This window comes from Heterodontus francisci, chromosome 42 (genome assembly GCF_036365525.1).
Source record: "Heterodontus francisci isolate sHetFra1 chromosome 42, sHetFra1.hap1, whole genome shotgun sequence".
NCBI lineage: Eukaryota > Metazoa > Chordata > Chondrichthyes > Heterodontiformes > Heterodontidae > Heterodontus > Heterodontus francisci.
Genome location: NC_090412.1, coordinates 14,943,031 through 14,962,498, shown reverse-complemented (window position 1 = coordinate 14,962,498; position 19,468 = coordinate 14,943,031). Strand labels below are relative to the sequence as shown.

The following is a 19,468-nucleotide window of genomic DNA, read 5'->3' as shown; positions in this document are numbered from 1 at the left end:
GTGGAGTTTTTGGAGGGTAGCTGAAACTAAAACTAAGTTTCTCGGAGGATGATTGCATTTCCCCTCCCACGTGTACATTAAACTCAGCTGTATGAAAGCAGGCCACACCTAAAGATCCACATAATCTGTAACTTGATATAATAAAAAGGAAAAGAATGTAACAATGTGGTTATAAGAAAAATCCATTAGCCCATCCAATTATGAGACTATAACCTCTGCAAAATGTACCATTTCTTACCCTCACAATAACCTTTGACTTTCAGCTTGAAATCTAAAAACAACTGTGGAGATAGTCAACAAAATTTAAGCAGTTTTTAAGCCACAGACTCAAAGTAGAAATGGAGTATTTTTAGTACAAAATTTCAGCAGTTAAACATAGATTGCCTGAGTTCTAAACTACTTATTCATTACAGTAGTCACAGTCAATGAAAACAATACCTCCTAGAGCATAATGTTTTCCAGATTTTGTATGGTAGAAGTTTTTAGATTTTAAGAAATACCACTTATCATGACTAAAGCAAAATCAACTGTATAAATAGAATATAGCGGTTTGGAGTACTGGTTTATGCTTCCCTTGCTATACCCAACTAATACAACTTGCAGACTTTGATTTGTAGGGCAATACATAATTGGTAGCAATGTACAAGGTTATAAGTAAACCAAAGAGTTCTAATGATGTAAAGAAGTATGATAGCAAAGCTCCTCCCATTTGTAATGTCAGAACACAGTGATTCTGTTAGTGCCTTCCACCTACTTGCCATTATTTACTCCTTTTATTGTACGGTACATATGAATATATAGTATATGTAAGGAGATAGCATTCCTCCCTCAAACAACACCACTAACAGACACAGTAACGGATATCACAGCAGGTTACCAAAAGATTTTTATTTATTTGTTTGTAGGATGTGGGCATCGCTGGCTAGGCCAGCATTTATTGCCCATCCCTAATTGCCCTTTAGAAGGTGGTGGTGAGCCACCTTCTTGAACTGCTGCAGTCCTTGGGGATAAGGTACACCAACAGTGCTGTTAGGAAGGGAGTTCCAGGATTTTGACCCAGCGAAAGTGAAGGAACGGCGATATAGTTTCAAGTCAGGGTGGTGTGTTGCTTGGAGTGGAACTTGCAAGTGGTGGTGTTTCCATGAATCCGCTGCCTTTGTCCTTCTAGTTGGTAGAGGTCACGGGTTTGGAAGGTGCTGTCAAAGGAGCCTTGGTGCATTGCTGCAGTACATCTTGTAGGTGGTACACACTGCTGCCACTGTGCGTCGGTGGTGAAGGGAGTGAATATTGAAGGTGGTGGATGGGATGCCAATCAAGCGGGCTTCTTGAATGTTGTTGGAGCTGCACCCATCCAGACAAGTGGAGAGTATTCCATCACACTCCTGACTTGTGCCTTGTAGATGTGGACAGGCTTTGGGGAGTCAGGAGGTGAGTTACTTGCCACAGAATTCCTAGCCTCTGACCTGCTCTTTTAGTCACAACATTTATGTGGCTGCTCCAGTTCTGTTTCTGATTAATGGTCACCCCCAGGATGTTGATTGTGGGAGATTCAGCAATGGTAGTGCCATTGAATGTCAAGGGGAGATGGTTAGATTCTTTCTTGTTTGAGATGGTCATTGCTTGGCACTTGTGTGGCACAAATGTTACTTGCCACTTATCAGCCGAAGCCTGGATGTTGTCCAGGCCTTTCTGCATGTGGATGTGGGCTGCTTAAGTATCTGAGGAGTCATGAACGCTGCTGAACAATGTGTGTGCAATCGTCAGTGAACATCCCCACTTCTGACCTTATGCTGGAGGGAAGGTCATTGATGAAGCAGCTGAAGATGGTTGGGCCGAGACCACTACCCTGAGGAACTCCTGCAATGATGTCCTGGGACAAAGAGGTATGTTTTAAGTAATGTATTAAAACTTGTGAGAGAGGCAGAGAGGTTTAGGGAGGGAATTCCAGAGCTAAGAGCATAGAGAGCTGAAGGTATGACCACCAATGGCAATGAAAATCAGGGATGAACAGGAAGGCAGAATTATAAGGTTGTAGGGTTGTGGGGCTGGAGGAGATTATAGATATGGGAGGGGTGAGGCCATGGAGGGATTTGAAAACAAGGATGCGAATTTTAAAATCAAGACATTGCTTATCTGGGAGCCAATGTAAGTCAGCGAGCACAGAGGTGATGGGCTAACAATACTTGGTAAGAGTTAGGACATGGGCAGCATCAATACCTGAACCATTTAATAGTTTCACGGGGGTACACCAGTTGCTGAGTAGAATCTTAGAATGGTAACAGTACAGAAGGAGGCCATTCGGCCCTTTGTGTCCGTACCGGCTCTCTGTAAGAGCAACTCAGCTAGTCCCACTCACTCACCCACCCTTTCTCCATGGCCCTGCAAATGTTTCTCTTCAAATAATTATCCAATTCCCTTTTGAAAGCCACAATTGAATTTGCCTCCACCACACTCTCAGGCAGTGCATTCCAGATCCTAACCATTTTCTGTGGAAAGAGGTTTTTCCTCATTTCGTCTTTGCCATTCATCTTAAATAGGTGTCCTCTGGTTCTTGACCCTTCTGCCAGTGTGAGCAGTTTCTGCCTAGCTACTCTGTCCAGACCCCGCATGATTTTGAAAACCTCTATCAACTCTCCTCTCAACTTTCTTGAAGGAGAACAGCCCCAGCTTCTCCAATCTATCCACATATCTGAAGTCCCGCATCCCTGGAACCATTCTCATAAATCTTTTCAGTGCTCTCCCTAATTCCTTCACATCCTTCCTAAAGTGTGGTGCCCAGAATTGGACACAATACTCCAGTTGAGGCCGAACCAGTGTTTTATAAAGGTTCGCCATAACTTACTTGCTTTTGTACTCTATGCATCTCTTTATAAAGCCCAGGATCCCATATGCCTTATTAACCACTTTCTCAACCTGCCTTGCCACCTTTAATGACATGTGCACAGCCATAAAGGAAGGGGCTAAAGTGTGGTGAGTCGAAGAGACTTAGCAGTTGGCAGGAAAAAAGACAGAGGCGCAACTGTGTAACAGCCCCGACAATCAAATTTTTCTGCAGCACCTGTGGAAGAGCCTGTCACTCTAGAATTAGCCTTTATAGCCACTCCAGGCGCTGCTCCACATACCACTGACCACCTCCAGGCGCTTACCCATTGTCTCTCGAGATAAGGAGGCCAAAGAAGACATATACCCCAATGTCCTTCTGCTCCTGCACCCCTTTTAGAATTGTATCCTTTATTTTATGTTGCCTCTCCTCATTCCTCCTACCAAAATGTATCACTTCACACTTCTGTGCATTAAATTTCATCTGCCGAGTGTCCGCCTATTCCATCAGCCTGTCCATGCCCTCTTGAAGTATATTGCTATCTTCTTCACAGTTCATGATACTTTAAAGTTTTGTGTCATACACAAATTTTTAAATTGTGCTCTGCACACCCAAGTCTAGGTCATTAATATAGACTAAGAAAAGCCCTGGTCCAAATACCGACCCCCTGGGGAACCCCAATGTACACCTTCCTCCAGTGGGAAAAACGACTGTTCACCACTACTCTATTTCTTGTCACTCAGCCAACTTAATTTCCATGCTGCCACTGTCCATTTTGTCCCATGGGCTTTAACTTTGCTGATGTAATGAGTTCTTTTAATGTTGTCTGATGCAACGTCAATGAGATGCGTGGAATCCAGTTTGTTGAAGATCTCAAACAGGTTTTGTGCACCTATACTATTATACAGTACAGAGCTATTTACAGAATCTTACTCGGGGTGTTACTGTTGCAGAGTGACTGTGGCTCCCAGTCACATGTCTGTGTCCTGTCACTTGGCTCATTAGCATACTAAGATCTTAAAGGGACATCACTCTTAAAGGCAATCATACTTTATCAAATGCCTTTTGGAAATCCATGTAAACCACATCATCAATCCTTTCTGTTACCTCATCAAAAATTGAGTAGAATAAATAGTTGTTGATTTGAAAATGATTTTAAAACTTGGCCTACCAGTACCTCCTATGCCTATGAAAATGAACTCAATTTGAAGCTTTCCCTAACTGCGCAATTGGCGGAATTTTACAATTTCAACCTTGGGGGGTGACCAGTTTTGTAGATGGTGCCTGATTTGGGTGAATTGATTCTTGAACAGACATAAGATATCGCGGACAGCACGAGCATAAGTGGTTTGAGGTGTAATGCATCTACGTTTTTAATGTCGGACAACAGTGATTATACTAAAAGACTATAAAACATTATGGGATGTCCGGTGATTGTGAAAGGCGCTATACAAATGCTAGTCTTTTTTATTTCTCAGTTTATTTATTTTTATTTGGAGATACAGCACTGAAACAGGCCCTTCGGCCCACCGAGTCTGTGCCGACCATCAACCACCCATTTATACTAATCCTACACTAATCCCATTACTCTCTGCAGAAGCTGCAGATTACGAGTGGGAAAAGATGACTCTTTATCCTCTCCACTGATACTGAACGGCGCACTGCGCGTTTCCGCTTTATTTTCACTTTTCGTTTCACATTTGCTACGCCTTGCATTTCCAACCCGCTCTCTGAGAACACATGGAAGGATGGCCGCTTAACCCCGCCCACCCGTCACAACTCCGACAGGCGCAGCTGTCAATCATTGCGATTGAGGCGGACCCGACTTTCCGGGAGCGGGGCTTCTCCCAACGCGCAGGCGCAGTGCATTCAAACTCTGTTGGGCAGGAAAGAACGACAACTCCCAGCATCCCATCGATGTCGCACAGTGTCGCAGCCGCTGGAAATGTACCTGACCGAGATACGCCGATCAAAAAGAAGTATTTTGTCCTTTAAAGAATGATCATTGCTTTTGTCTTGAAATTTAATCAGTTCTGCCTTTTCGGAAACGTTTTTTATTCTTCCGATTATTTTCGTCTGCAAGGTAGGAGTCCTCGGTGAGCCCTGGGTTTGGCTGTTGAAGTTTATTTTATTAAAGTAAGGCCTAAAGTGTCACTTTGTAGTTCCTACTTGTGTCTCCATCAGCTTAGCATCAAATGGTTGCCTTGGAAAGTATTACCTCTGTGAAAGCAGTTTAGAATAACATTACACTTTGGCAGTTTTTCCGGCATTTCTTGCTTTCGTAATCAGTGTTTGAGGTTTGATCTCGCTGTTGAGGCAGCAGTGTAACACAGTAATACAATCAACCCCCTGACTCAAGGGCCATATCCAGGGCTAGTGATTTATGTTGACTGAATAAACCAAGTTTCGTTTAAATTTCATCAGACACTGGGATATTTTTACCAGTACTTTGAGCATCGTATTGCATGTATTTTTTTCAATTTACAACTTGCCCGTTGGTTTATGAGTGATATGTCGAAATTTTGTTTCTGTTACCATGGCCCAGTTGAGTGGCAAAAGGACGTCACTCCTCTGTTTTGAGTCCAGAAAATGCTTATTTTTAGGTTTTGTGCACAAAAATAGAAATCTATCTGTATGGCCAGAGATCCATCCCATTTATGTTGCCTTGGGATTTTTACAGCTTTCCCTGGTTCTGCAATAGGTACCCCCCCTCACAACCCCTTCCCAGCCCCCCGTCGCACCATCTTCCCCCTGCACCCCCTTCCCCTGAACCTCCCCTACCCCCTTACAGCCCCCTTCCCAGCTCCCCCTCGCACCCCCTTCCCTCCACCCCTCCCCCTCGCACCCCCTTCTCCCACCGGCATTATCCTACACCTGTGTAGGGGCCCTAACAACCCCACTGCCTTGTGGGCGTCTTGGGAGAGACCAAGACTAAGGGAGTAAACCCGAACAGGAAATCCGGAGCGGAACCCCGTAGGCGGTCATGTGTCACCTTTGGCATGTTTCCGGCAGTTCCTGCAGCCATAACATCGTGCTCTGCACTCCTTTGGACCCCACCAGAAAGGCCGAGAGGGGGGTATAGACGATTGGGCAACTCTCAACCTCCATACATTCGCCCAGGGATGCGCCATGGAGAGGTCACTCCATAGTTGCCTCACAGCGATTGAAACAACATGGAAGGCAGCAGTTACGGGCTATAAGTCCAGCTAAATTGACATAGAGATTGGGCGCCACGGGTTGCCTTTGTCGGTGGGAGAGGTCATCGCACCTCACTGGACAGCTACCGCCCGCCTCAAACCGGGCAGCCCCCGGTCAATGAGGTTCTGTCCCGCCACAGTCCACCTGCTTCAATGGGTGCTTGGAGCTCAGGGTCATTGCCCGAAAGGTGGACTGCAACACCGCACCAAACAACATGAAAAAAGGAAAGAAGGTACCAGCCCTTCGCTTTGCAAGCTGGAACGTCAGAACTATGTGTCCTGGCCTGTCGGAAGACCTTACACAAATCAACGATTCTCAGAAGACCGCCATCATTAACAACGAGCTCAGTAGACTCAAGACATTGCAGCACTTCAGGAGACACGGCTCCCCGCGAGTGGATCTCTAGCAGAGCAAGACTACACCTCCTTCTGGCAGGGCAGGGATTCTGAAGAACCAAGACAGCATGGAGTGGGCGTCGCCATCAGAAACTCCTTGCTCAGCATGACAGAGCCTCCCTCAAATGGTTCGGAATGCATACTGTCCATCCGACTGCTCACCACCTCTGGTCCAGTACACCGACTCAGCATCTATGCTCCAACACTCTGCTCCCCACCTGAAGCTAAAGGCCAGTTCTACGAGGAACTCCATAACATCATTAGCAGCATCCCCAACACCGAACACCTATTCCTGCTGGGGGACTTTAATGCCAGGGTTGGGGCCGACCATGACTCATGGCCCTCCTGCCTTGGGCGCTATGGCGTTGGAAGGATGAATGAGAACGGGCAGAGACTGCTTGAGTTGTGTACCTATCATAACCTCTGCATCACCAACTCGTTCTTTCACACTAAACCCTGTCACCAGGTTTCATGGAGGCACCCAAGATCGCGTCGTTGGCACCAGCTAGACCTCATTGTCACAAGGCGAGCCTCCTTAAACAGTGTTCAAATCACACACAGCTTCCACAGTGCGGACTGCGACACCGACCACTCCCTGGTGTGCAGCAAGGTTAGACTCAGACCAAAGAAGTTGCATCATTCCAAGCAGAAGGGCCACCCGCGCATCAACACGAGCAGAATTTCTCATCCACAGCTGTTACAAAAATTTCTAAATTCACTTGTAACAGCCCTTCAAAACACTCCCACAGGGGATGCAGAGACCAAGTGGGCCCACATCAGAGACGCCATCTATGAGTCAGCTTTGACCACCTACGGCAAACATGCGAAGAGAAATGCAGACTGGTTTCAATCTCATAATGAAGAGCTGGAACCTGTCATAGCCGCTAAGCGCATTGCACTGTTGAACTACAAGAAAGCCCCCAGCGAGTTAACATCCGTAGCACTTAAAGCAGCCAGAAGCACTGCACAAAGAACAGCCAGGCGCTGCGCAAATGACTACTGGCAACACCTATGCAGTCATATTCAGCTGGCCTCAGACACCGGAAATATCAGAGGAATGTATGATGGCATTAAGAGAGCTTTTGGGCCAACCATCAAGAAGATCTCCCCCCTCAAATCTAAATCAGGGGACATAATCACTGACCAACGCAAGCAAATGGACCGCTGGGTTGAGCACTACCTAGAACTGTACTCCAGGGAGAATGTTGTCACTGAGACTGCCCTCAATGCAGCCCAGCCTCTACCAGTCATGGATGAGCTGGACATACAGCCAACAAGATCGGAACTCAGTGATGCCATTGATTCTCTAGACAGCGGAAAAGCCCCTGGGAAGGACAGCATTACCCCTGAAATAATCAAGAGTGCCAAGCCTGCTATACTCTCAGCACTACATGAACTGCTATGCCTGTGCTGGGACGAGGGAGCAGTATCTCAGGACATGCGCGATGTCAATATCATCACCCTCTATAAAAACAAAGGTGACCGCGGTGACTGCAACAACTACCGTGGAAAGTCTTTGCTCGAGTCGCTCTAAACAGGCTCCAGAAGCTGGCCGAGCGCGTCTACCCTGAGGCACAGTGTGGCTTTTGTGCAGAGAGATCGACCTTTGGCATGCTGTTCTCCCTTCGTCAGATACAGCAGAAATGCTGTGAACAACAGATGCCCCTCTACATTGCTTTCATTGATCTCACCAAAGCCTTTGACCTCGTCAGCAGACGTGGTCTCTTCAGACTACTAGAAAAGATTTGATGTCCACCAAAGCTACTAAGTATCATCACCTCATTCCATGACAATATGAAAGGCACAATTCAACGTGGTGGCTCCACATCAGACCCCTTTCCTATCCTGAGTGGCGTGAAACAGGGCTGTGTTCTCGCACCCACACTTTTTGGGATTTTTTTCTCCCTGCTGCTTTCACATGCGTTCAAGTCTTCTGAAGAAAGAATTTTCCTCCACACAAGATCAGGGGGCAGGTTGTTCAACCTTGCCCGTCTAAGAGCGAAGTCCAAAGTACGGAAAGTCCGCATCAGGGAACTCTTCTTTGCTGACGATGCTGCTTTAACATCTGACACTGAAGAGTGCCGGCAGAGTCTCATCGACAGGTTTGCGGCTGCCTGCAATGAATTTGGCCTAACCATCAGCCTGAAGAAAACGAACATCATGGGACAGGACGTCAGAAATGCCCCATCCATCAATATTGGCTCTGGAAGTGGTTCAAGAGTTCGCCTACCTAGGCTCAACTATCACCAGTAACCTGTCTAGATGCAGAAATCAACAAGCGCATGGGAAAGGCTTCCACTGCTGTGTCCAGACTGGCCAAGGGAGTGTGGGAAAATGGCACACAGACACTGAACACAAAAGTCTGAGTTTATCAAGCCTGTGTCCTCAGTACCTTGCTCTATGGCAGCGAGGCCTGGACAGCGTACGCCAGCCAAGAGCGACGTCTCAATTCATTCCATCTTCGCTGCCTCCGGAGAATCCTTGGCATCAGGTGGAAGGACCGTATCTCCAACACAGAAGTCCTCGAGGTGGCCAACATCCCCAGCTTATACACCCTACTGAGTTAGCGGTGCTTGAGATGGCTTGGCCATGTAAGCCGCATGGAAGATGGCAGGATCCCCAAAGACACATTGTACAACGAGCTTGTCACTGGTATCAGACCCACCGGCCGTCCATGTCTCCGCTTTAAAGATGTCTGCAAACGCGACATGAAGTCCTGTGACATTGATCACAAATCGTGGGAGTCAGTTGCCAGCGTTCGCCAGAGCTGGCGGGCAGCTATAAAGGCGGGGCTAAAGTGTGGCGAGTCGAAGAGACTTAGCAGTTGGCAGGAAAAAAGACAAAAGCGCAAGGGGAGAGCCAACTGTGTAACAGCCCCGACAGGCAAATTTTTCTGCAGCACCTGTGGAAGAGTCTGTCACTCTAGAATTGGCCTTTATAGCCACTCCAGGCAGGTGCTCCACACACTACTGACCACCTCCAGGCGCTTACCCATTGTCTCGCGAGATAAGGAGGCCAAAGAAGAAGAATAGGTACAGGCACTAAAGATTGCCATGACAATGAGGTGTCAGAGAGTATGCTCAAGAACCTCCTGCCAATTCCTCCCGCAATGTAGGAAGGGTGTATATTTGGAAGATGTTCATAGTGGGTCTTAAGCCTTATGCCCAACCCATTGCCAGTCAGAGAGAGGTAGACAGCAGGGCTCACAGTAAGTCCACTTTTTGTTTCCAGGGAATACAATTGGCACTGGAGGCATTCAAGGGTCTGTAGTAGTAGCTAACTTTCCTCCTTTGCTCCGAGGTGCTAGCTCTGTGTAAATAACCTTAATCTATAATTATAGGTGAGTCCAGGCCATTGAAGGTGGAATGTGTGCCGAGTACAATGCATGTTCTTGGGTGTCATAACAATAGTAACATTATCAGGACATAGGGACATAGGAAAAGGAGCAAGTCATTCAGCCCCTCAAGCCTGTTCCACCATTCAGTGAGATCATGGCTGATCTGTTTATAACCTCCATTCATCTGCCATGGCTCCATATTCTGTTATATCTTTTTCCAGCAAAAAACTATTGATCTCAGATTTAAATGTATTAATTGAACTGGCAAATATTGCTTTTTGTGGGAGCGAGTTCCACACTTAATATTTCTTATTTGATTTGTACATCTGAAGTCTTCTATAGTAGTTGCATTTCAACCATACATTATGTAGAGAGGATGGGCTGGAGTTTAGTAGATTTTTCAAGCCAAAAGATCACAATTGGTTGCACTGTTTTGTTTTGGAGCAATTCAGCAAAACCAGCATAAAATATCACAGAATTTTAAGTGCAAATTGCATTCAGCACAACTCCAATTTCTGTAAGCATTTGCACTGGTTTTAAAAAAAAAAGGCTAGAAACCCACCATGCCCCCAGATCAAATTATTCACAATTGGAAGTTTCAGCTAATTGTGGTCGTTTGCAGGCCTTCAAGAAGGCTGTGAAAATTAAACCATTTTTAGGTGCAAGGACACAGACAAAGCTTTGAAATATTTTTTGTTAATTTACTAAGAAACTTACTACTGTACACCAATATAACATGATTTTGTCTAGTCTTTTAAAGACCTTTCAGTTATTTAAAATCGTGTTATTCACAGGTGGTGGACTAGACATGCTGATTAAAATGCTTGGGTTTTGTGATAAACCCATTTTCAGCTGTTTTAGTCAAACTGTGCCGTTACCACTCTTTTAAAAAAAAAAAATTTCAAGATATATTTAAATGCAGAAACATTTTTTTAAATTACGTATTAAAACACTGTCCAATTGCTCTGGTTCTTGGTAGATTTTGAGTTTGATATGCAATTGAGTTTGAGCAGATACTGCAGGGGTGGGGGGCATACTTCTCAACTAGCGCAATTAGTGCCTCATCATCGTTTTTAAAAAATTCATTCCTGGGATGTGGGTGTCACTGGCTAGGCCGGCATTTATTCCCCTTGAGAAGGTGGTGGTGAGCTGCCTTCTTGAATCACTGCAGTCCTTGTGGGGTATGTACACCTACATGCTGTTAGGAAGGAAGTTCCAGGATTATGATCCAACGAAAGTGAAGGAACGATGATATCGTTCCAAGTCAGGATGGTGTGTGGCTTGGAGGGGAACTTGCAGATGGTGGTGTCCCCATGCATCCGCTGCCCTTGTTCTTCTACGTGGTAGAGGTTGCAGATTTGGAAGGTGTTGTCTCAGGAGCCTTGGTGCGTTGCTGCAGTGTATCTTATAGATGGTACACACTGATGTCACTGTGCATTGGTGGTGGAGGGAGTGAATGTTTGTTGATGGGGTGCCACTCAAGCAGGCTGTTTTGTCCTGGATGGTGTCGAGCTTGTTGAGTGTTGTTGGAGCTGCACCCATCCAGGCAAATGGAGAGTATTCCATCACACTCCTGACGTGCCTTGGGGAGACATTGGGGAGTCAGGAGGTGAGTTACTCGCTGCAGGATTCGTACTCTCTGACCTGCTCTTGTAGCCGCCATATTTATATGGCTGCTCCAGTTCAGTTTCTGGCCAATGGTAACCCTCAGGATGTTGATTGTGGGGGATTCAGCGATCGTAATGCCATTGAATGTCAAGGGGAGATGGTTAGATTCTCTCCTGTTGGAAATGGTCATTGTCTGGCACTTGTGTCAGTCCAGGTCTTGCTGCATCTGGACAGTGGCTGCTTCATTATCTGAGGAGTCGCGAATGGTGCTGAACATTGTGCAATCATCAGCGAACATCCCCACTTCAGACCTTCTGCTGAAGGAAGGTCATTGATGAAGTAGCTGAAGACGGTTGGGCCTAGGACACTACCCTGAGGAACTCCTGCAGTGAAGTCCTGGAGCTCAGATGATTGACCTCCAAAAACCACAACCATCTTCCTTTGCGCCAAGTATGACTCCAACCAGCGAGAGTTTTCTCCCTGATTTCCATTGACTCCAGTCTTGCTAGGACTCCTTAATGCCATACTCAGTCAAATGCTGCCTTGATGTCAAGGGCAGTCACTCTCACCTCACCCCTTGAGTTCAGCTCGTTTGTCCACGTTTGAACCAAGGCTGTACTGAGGTCAGGAGTTGCGTGGCCCTGGAGGAACCCAAATTGAGCATCAGTGAACAAGTTATTGCTAAGCAAGTGCAGCTTGATGGCACTGTTGATGACACCTTCCATAACTTTACTGATTATTGAGAGTAGACTGATGGGGTGGTAATTGGCCGGATTTGTCCTGCTTTTCGTGTACAGGACATACCTGGGCAATTTTCCACATTGCTGGGTAGATGCAAGAGTTGTAGCTGTACTGGAACAGCTTGGCTAGGGGTGCAGCAAGTTCTGGAGCACAGATCTTCAGTATTACTGCCGCAATGTTGTCAGGGCCCATCGCCTTTGCAGTATCCAGTGCCTTCAGTCATTTGTTGCTGTCACACGGAGTGAATCGAATTGGCTGAAGACTGCCGTCTGTGCTGCTGCGGACTTCAGGAGGAGGCCGAGATGGATCATCAACTCAGCATTTCTGTGCCCACAGCAGAAATTCTATCCACTCAATGTTCAAACATTAAAACATTACTGAAATATGCCCGAAATTTTCTGACTGACCATCTCTGCGACTTTTCCAGCTGCTGTTTAATTAGTTTTTTGCTGTTTGTTTAGTTTTTTTAGTTTAATTTAGAGATACAGCACTGAAACAGGCCCTTCGGCCCACCTACTCTGTGCTGACCATCAACCAACCATTTATACTAATCCTACACTAATTCCATGTTCCTACCACATCCCCACCTGTCCCTATATTTCCCTACCACCTACCTATACTAGGGGCAATTTATAATGGCCAATTTACCTATCAACCTTCAAGTCTTTGGCATGTGGGAGGAAACCGGAGCACCTGGAGGAAACCCACGCAGAGACAGGGAGAATTTGCAAACTCCACACAGGCAGTACCCAGAATTGAACCCGGGTCGCTGGAGCTGTGAGGTTGCGGTGCTAACCACTGCACCACTGTGCTGCCCAACAAACAAATTATAAGCAAACCTTAGTCAACAACTCAAACATACACAGAAAGGTTTTGGGTGGGGAAAAGGGGAAATCAGAGTCGTAAAGCTGAGCAATGGTCCTTTTGTGACTTTGAAAACACCTTTTGAAGTATATTTCCCTACTCCAAAAGAGTGCAACTTTCCTCAATAAGCATTGCTGAAATGTCTATCATGTTACAATGCACGTGACCATTGGCCTCCATCCAGAACTAAAATATCAAGCGACCGTGGGCCCATTGTCGGAGTTTCAGTGCAAACCACTTGATCCAAGCACCTCAATATCTATTGCTGAAAATTAAGACCAGCAACATGGACCGGCAAATACCTGAACCAAGCTATTGGCTCCCTGGTTAAACTGAGCCTGAAAATCCAAGAATAACTTATATTGACCCTATGGTCCCAACAATGCAGGCACCACCGGGCCAATAAACCATAATGCACTGCTGTACTCCTTCGACAAACCACGTACAACAGATTCATAAAGTATGCATATTAATGCTTGAAAATTCTATTTTTTAATAACACATTTTCGGCAAGGCACAAAACCAGCTTTCCAGCCCAAGCCAACTAGCTCCACAATGAAGGTGCTAAATATTGCCCATTAGTCCATTACAAGAAAGTCATAGCTTAGTGGTTTCTTTTAAAATTAAATGGACTGAAAAAGCTTTCATTTTAAACAGCTCGGAAATGAATGAAATTTTGAACCTGGGTTTCCAAATTCCCTCACGCTTATCAGGGATAAGACATGGTGCTGATATTAGATGGGCAAAAGAGAATGCAGAATGGTGGCTTTATTAGTATGAGATGAATTTAGAGATATTTAAAGGTGGGAAGTAAAAGAGATGTCAGAAATAATTTTCATCAAAATTAATTTTAATGGCAACAAAACAATAATTACAAACTTCCAGCTCATGTAGGTGAACAGGAAAGAAAGCTATTTAGGCAAATAAGGAAGGCAATTAGGATTAAGTACACAACAATTATGGGAGATATTCTGCAGCAGTGAAGTGGACAGGCAATGTGGAAGGGTAAAGGAAAAACTTGTGTGGTAAAGGACAGTGTAGGTAACAATAGGTAGGTAGATTGCAGGCCATCTGAACAATAAGCTTGGATATAGGTAGAAATTAAAAAATGTGTTAGATGGATTATTCACAAATTAAAATTTCAGACCAAGTAAATTTGGTTTAGTAATCTAAAACGTAGCGGTTGGTAAAGTATCTTTTTGTGAAGAATATCAATAAAATTTGTGCTGGATACCTGAAATGGTTGAGAAACACCAGATCATCAAGGAAATAGGAGTGGGACATCTGGCTCCATAAATACAAGAACTGAAGGATGGTGAAATCCCAGTACTCAAAATAAAACATAATGTCAGGTAGTTGTTTTTTGGGATACTGTCAGTGCTTATCTTGATGGTATACTTGCCTAATGGTTGGAATACAGTACTAGCAATCAAAGATTGAGTTCAAGTTCCATGATGGCAAATTATGAAATTGAATGCAATAGCTGAACACATATTGAATTCATCATGTTAGCCATTGCCCAGTGGTAGCACTCTAGTCTCCCGAGTCAGTAGGTTGCAAGTTCAAGTCCCACGCCAGAGACTTTAGCATAAAATCTGGGCTGACACTCCAGTGCAGTACTGAAGGAGTGCTCCAATGTCGGATGTGCCATCTTACATTAAACCAAATGCTGATCTTTCCCTCAGGTGGATGTAAAAGATCCCATGGCATTATTTCGAAGAGTAGAGGTGTTAACCCTGGCGTCCTAGCCAATGTTTATCCCATAATCAACAACTAAAAGCATATTATCTGGGCATTATCACATTGCTGTTTATTGGACCTTACTGAGTGCAAATTGGCTGCCACATTTCCTACATTACAATGATGACTCTTTGGCCTCCTTGTCTCGAGAGACAATGGGTAAGTGCCTGGAGTTGCCAGTGGTTTGTGAAGCAGCGCCTGGAGTGGCTATAAAGGCCAACTCTAGAGCGACAGACTCTTCCACAGGTGCTGCAGATAAAATTGGTTGTCGGGGCTGTTACACAGTTGGCTCTCTCCTTGCGCTTCTGTCTTTTTTCCTGCCAACTGCTAAGTCTCTTCGACTCGCCACACTTTAGCCCCGCCTTTATGGTTGCCCGCTAGCTCTGGCAATCGTTGGCAACTGACTCCCATGACTTGTGATCAATGTCACAGGACTTCATGTCGCGTTTGCAGACGTCTTTAAAGTGGAGGCATGGACGGCCGGTGGGTCTGATACCAGTGACGAGCTCGCTGTACAATGTGTCCTTGGGGATCCTGCCATCTTGCATGCGGCTCACATGGCCAAGCCATCTCAGGCGCCTCTGGTTTAGTAGGGTGTATAAGCTGGGGATGTTGGCCACCTCGAGGACTTCTGTGTTGGAGATACGGTCCTGCCACCTGATGCCAAGGATTCTCCGGAGGCAGCGAAGATGGAATGACGTCGCTCTTGGCTGACGTACGTTGTCCAGGCCTTGCTGCCGTAGAGCAAGGTACTGAGGACACAGGCTTGATACACTTGTACTTTTGTGTTCTGTGTCAGTGTGCCATTTTCCCACACTCTCTTGGCCAGTCTGGACATAGCAGAGGAAGCCTTTCCCATGCGCTTGTTTAATTCTGCATCGAGAGACAGGTTACTGGTGATAGTTGAGCCTAGGTAGGTGAACTCTTGAACCACTTCCAGAGCGTGGTCGCCGATATTGATGGATGGGGCATTTCTGACGTCCTGTCCCATGATGTTCGTTTTCTTGCGGTTGATGTTTAGGCCAAATTCATTGCAGGCAGCCGCAAACCTGTGGATGAGTCTCTGTAGACACTCCTCAGTGTGAGATGTTAATGCAGCATCATCAGCAAAGAGGAGTTCCCTGATAAGGACTTTCTGTACTTTGGTCTTCGCTTTTAGATGGGCAAGGTTGAACAACCTGCCACCTGATCTTGTGTGGAGGAAATTCCTTCTTCTGAAGACTTGAACGCATGTGGGAGCAGCAGGGAGAAGAAGATCCCAAACAGTGTAGGTGCGAGAAAACAGCCCTGTTTCACGCCACTCAGGATTGGAAAGGGGCCGCTATGCTGAATTGTGCCTTTCATATTGTCATGGAATGAGGTGATGATACTTAGTAGCTTTGGTGGGCATCCAATCTTTTCTAGTAGTCTGAAGAGACCACGTCTGCTGACGAGGTCAAAGGCTTTGGTGAGATCAATGAATGCAACGTAGAGGGGCATCTGTTGTTCAGCGCATTTCTCCTGTATCTGGTGAAGGGAGAACAGCATGTCAATGGTGGATCTCTTTGCTCGAAAGCCACACTGTGCCTCAGGATAGACACACTCAGCCAGCTTCTGGAGCCTGTTTAAGGCGACACGAGCGAAGACTTTCCCCACTATGCTGAGCAGTGAATCTACATTGTTATATAAAGTACTTTGTTGGCTTTAAAATGCTTTGCTGCACCCTGAGATCATGAAAGGCAATAAATAAGTGCAAGTATTCTTCTTTCTTTCAGAAAAATTTGCATTTAATCTTTCCAATAAGACATCTGGTAATATTTCTAAGTGTTGCATAACAATATTGTTAATGAATTATTATTTGATCTATCTGCTTTGATTCCTAATAAAGCAAATGCTTAATAGGTTGGCACTTTTAAGATATTGGGTGGCTGTAAGTTTTTGTGATATATTGTAATGCAAGAAATTTTTATATAATTTTGATATCTGTGTTCAGTTTTGAGGACTTTAATGCCGTGAAGGTCACGAAAGACCATATTGGTTAAATGTGCACTTTTTCAGAATCCTGCATTGCACTCGTCCAGCAAAAGAACAATTCTTACAATTTTCAGTCTGTTGCTTTTTCTCTCCTGTTTGTGGGCAGTTGATTTTAATCAGCAGTATCTTAAATCTAGATGTCCTACATTTCTCTGCCGGAGTGTGGGGGAGTTACCAGCAGAATTATTTAATAAGCGGGTCCTACAGTTACATGTTTCCTCACCAGCTGCTCCTTTTAAACAGGAGAATGCCAGTAAGGAAGGAACAGGAATCAAACTGTGAAACTTAGAAAAAGAGCTTTATTATACTCCAGTAGAAATTAATTCAGAGTTTTTGTTTTTGCACTTTAAAGGTTAATCCTCCTTTGCAGTCAGAAATGATTGTTTTGCTTTGTAATGTAGCCAGTGAACTTTGGATCGTGTTGTTTTTGATGGAAATTTGAGTTTATCTTGCGAGCGAGGTGGACAGGAAATGTGCACAGAACTATTATGCCAAAGAATAAGGAATGCCATCAGCATTAGGGACAGTTTGGGTTCTGCCAGGGCCGCTCAGCTCCTGACCTCATCACAGCCTTGGTCCAAGCATAGACAAAAGTGCTGAACTCAAGAGGTGAGGTGAGAGTGACTGCCCTTGACATCAAGGCAGCATTTGACCAAATATGGCATCAAGGAGCCCTAGCAAAACTGGGGTCAATGGGAATCGTTGTGGGGGGGGAAACTCCGCTGGCTGGAGTCATACCTAGCACAGAGGAAGACGGTTGTGTTGTTGGAGGTCAGTCATCTCAGGCCCAGGACATCACGAGATTTCCCCAGGGTAATGTTGTAGGCCCAATCTTCAGCTGCTTCGTCAATGACCTTCCCTCAATCATAAGGTCGGAAGTGGGGATGTTCGCTGATGATTGCACAATGTTCAGCACCATTCGCAACTCCTCAGATACAGAAGCAGCCCATGTCCATGTGCAGCAAGACCTGGACAACAACCAGGCTTGGGCTGATAAGTGGCAAGTAACATTCGTGCCACACAAGTGCCAGGCAATGACCATCTCAAACAAGTGAGAATCTAACTATGTCTACTTGAAGTTCAATGGCATTACCATCGCTGAATCCCCCACTGTCAACATCCTGGGAGTGCCCATTGACCAGAAACTGAACTGGAGTAGCCATATAAATACTGTGGCTATAAGAGCAGGTCAGAATCTGGGAATTCTGCGGCGAGTAACTCCCTTCCTGTCTCCCCAGTGCTCGTTAATCTTCTATAAGGAGTGTGATGGAACACTCTCCACTTGCCTGGATGAGTGCAGCTCCAACAACACTCAAGAAGCTCGACACCAACCAGGATAAAGCAGCCCACTTGATTGGCACCCCATCCACCACCTTCAACATTCACTTCCTCCACTACCAATGCACAGTGGCAGGAGTGTGTACTATCTACAAGATGCACTGTAGCAACTCACCAAGGCTCCTTTGACAGCACCTTCCAAACCCGCAACCTCTACGACGTAGAAGGATAAGGGCAGCAGATACATGGGAACACAGCCAACTGCAAGTTCTGGTCCAAGCCACACGCCATCCTGACTTGTGAACTGTATTGCCCTTCCTTCACTGTCGCTGGGTCAAAATCCTGGAACTCCCTCCTAACAGCACTATACCTCCAAGGACTGCAGTGGTTCAAGAAGGCAGCTCACCACCACCTTCTCCAGGGCAATTAGGGATGGGCAATAAATGCTGGCCAAGCCAGCGACACTCACATCCCCGAGCGAATAAAGGAAAAAAAAAATGATGCACTGGTAAGTGGTTTGGCAGTATGGGAATGGGGTCTCACAGTCTCTCTGTACTTTGTGGGCAATCTTAAGTCTGAGAGAACTGGGAAGGGCCTTTTGGGAACATTGGCGCGGGGAGCCCTAGATTATTGGGAGATTTGGAGACAGCCGTAGGATCAGCATGTATTAGAGTGAGTGCCTTGCAGGGATTTGTGAGTGCTAAGGGTAAGGTCCCAGGAACTGAGGGAGGATGGAAGGGGGAGGAGTCTTTAAGTATAGCAGGTCTGGGGAAGGGATTTAGGTGAAAAAAGGGTGGTTCTAACTTGTAAGCCTCCTGCCCCAACCAGTGAGTGACCTCTTTTGCACTGTTGGGCATCATTTCTCCCTTCTGTGACCCACTGTTTGTCTCCGCGTCAGCAAGTTCTTGGTGCACAGTTGGTGTGTCTGCAACTTGTACTGTCTTTAATCAACACGTTTTCATAAACAAGCATTTATTGCACAGTTAGTGTGTCTGTAACCTGTACAGTCTTTAATTAAGATTTTCTATAAACACACAAAAAAACCTCAAAAACACTAAGTTTATCTTTTTAACGCTGTCTCCAAGTTATCACATTTCTTTTAAAAATTCATTTTTTAAACTGAATAAGCAGCCTAAATGAAGTCTTCGGTACTGCACCTGGGATGTTGACAGGGCCCATAGTCTTTGCTGTATCCAGTGCCTTCAGCTGTTTCTTGATATCATGTGGAGTGAATCTGATTGATTGGCATCTGTGATGCTGGGGACCTCAGGAGGAGGCTGAGATGGATCATTCACTTGGCACTTCTGGCTGACGATGATTGCAAATGCTTCAGCCTTGTCTTTTGCACTGACATGCTGGGCTCCCCCATCATTGAAGATGGGGATGTTTTTTGAGCCGCTTCCTCCTCCAGTTAGTTATTTAATTGTCCACCCCATTCACAACTGGTTGTGGCAGGACTGCAGAGCTTTGATC

General features: G+C 45.6%; 1 protein-coding gene across 1 annotated transcript in view; it reads left to right on the top strand.

The window, feature by feature from the left end:
• The first annotated feature begins 4,732 nt into the window (after nt 1–4,732).
• chuk (component of inhibitor of nuclear factor kappa B kinase complex) overlaps nt 4,733–19,468 on the top strand; it is a 110,881-nt gene continuing 96,145 nt past the window's right edge. The window contains exon 1 of the mRNA XM_068020610.1: nt 4,733–4,904. The gene's annotated coding sequence lies outside the window, so the exon portion shown is untranslated. The remainder of the gene's footprint in view (nt 4,905–19,468) is intronic.